The sequence below is a fragment of the Etheostoma cragini genome, chromosome 8 (genome assembly GCF_013103735.1).
Source record: "Etheostoma cragini isolate CJK2018 chromosome 8, CSU_Ecrag_1.0, whole genome shotgun sequence".
NCBI classification, from domain to species: domain Eukaryota; kingdom Metazoa; phylum Chordata; class Actinopteri; order Perciformes; family Percidae; genus Etheostoma; species Etheostoma cragini.
The window spans coordinates 28,966,852-28,968,538 of NC_048414.1; the positions used below are offsets into that span (position 1 = coordinate 28,966,852).

The following is a 1,687-nucleotide window of genomic DNA, read 5'->3' on the forward strand; positions in this document are numbered from 1 at the left end:
GGGGGGGGGGGGGGGGGCAGACTGGGAGTGAGAGAAGTAGAGAGTGATGGGGAAGTGAGATCAGGATGAGAGATACCTCAGTGGTAGAGAGAGAGAGAGAGAGAGAGCAGACAACTTTCCAAGTGTTTCTGTACAATTAATTGTCTCAGAAAAAGTCTCTTTTCTCTTTCAGTGTCTCTGGCTGGAGACGGCTACTACAGTCTAGGATGTTTGGAGGTGTTATGACAACAGGTGACAGCTGCCACTAGTATAGCTTTAGCTCAACAGTCCGACCAATAATCACTTATTAAATTACAATTTGGCACAATTCTAAACAGTCCACTATCAGTCATACTTCATCAGTCATACCCCTTAGGACCTCAGCTGATGTCAGCGACTATTTTAAATGAAGAAACTGATTACGTAAAAAAAAAATCCATAGATCCATGTGTTTACCACAGGATGTCCAACGCGTAGCGAGATTTGTTGTTTGCGTTGCCTTGTCTTTCTCCACAGAGGGATGTACTTCTGCATTTATTTGCTTCTCTTGCTGTTCTGTTGTAGTTTACCTGTTTGATGGACCTTGGCAGGGTAGACTCCACTTCCTCTTTCCATCCTCCTCGGAGAAGGCCAGTTATTTCTCTCGGTGTGTCTGCACCCCCTCACCTCTCTTTTTCCATGAAAATAGCCCTTTTTTCCTAACTTGTGTTCATTCCAGCTGCACTTCACTTCAAAGGGGCTCTGTCGCTGCAGGACACAGGAATACTAATTGCAGGTTCACAAAAAACAAGATTGTCGTCACTGTCAGTGTGCAGCTCCAGATCTGCTGCGTATTTGTTTACACACAGGTAGACTGATTTGGCTGCTATAACACTGTGATTTCCCATTTTTCTTGGGATCAATATCTATCTATCTATCTATCTATCTATCTATCTATCTATCTATCTATCTATCTATCTATCTATCTATCTATCTATAATAGCTATTACAAGATGAGTCCCCGGGAGCCACAGGTGGTCATTTGAGAGGGTCCCAGAACTTAACTCACTTACACTCATTTGCATATGTGTGTATGTCGTTAATAAGTCTGGTCAATTCCAAAAATAATATTACTTTACTGTAATACAGCCTTTAAAACCGTGAAAAGATAACCCTTATGTCAAATTTCAAGGCAAGGCAGCTTTATTTGTAGAGCACATTTCAGTAACACGGCAATTCAAAATGCTTTATATAAAAATAGTTAAAAAATAAAAAACGATTAAACACAAGAATAAAACAGTGCAGTATGACAAATTAAACATTAAAAAAAATGAAGAGTCATTTAGAGAAAGGTCTTCAGTCTTGATTTAAAAGAACTGAGAGTAGCAAAAGATCTGCAGGTTTCTGGGAGTTTGTTCCAGATATGAGGAGCATAGAAACTGAACGCTGCCCCCCCCCCCCCCGTTTGGTTCTGACTCTGGGGACAGAAAGCAGACCTGTCCCAGACGACCTGAGAGGTCTCGGGGGGTCATAGTCTAGTAGCAGGTCAGAAATGTATTTTAGCCCTAAACCGTGTAGTGATTTATAAACTAGCAAAAGTACTTTAAGATCAATTCTTTGAGGTACAAGAAGCCAGTGTAAAGACTTCAGAACTGGAGGGATGTGATCCAGTCTCTTGGTCTTAGTGAGGACTGGAGTGATGTGATCCAGTCTCTTGGTCTCAGTGAGG

General features: G+C 41.6%; 1 protein-coding gene across 4 annotated transcripts in view; it reads left to right on the forward strand.

Annotated features, from left to right (window-relative positions):
- LOC117948757 (septin-7-like) overlaps positions 1-1,687 on the forward strand; it is a 43,577-nt gene that overhangs the window by 3,540 nt on the left and 38,350 nt on the right. The gene's annotated exons all lie outside the window — the stretch shown is intronic.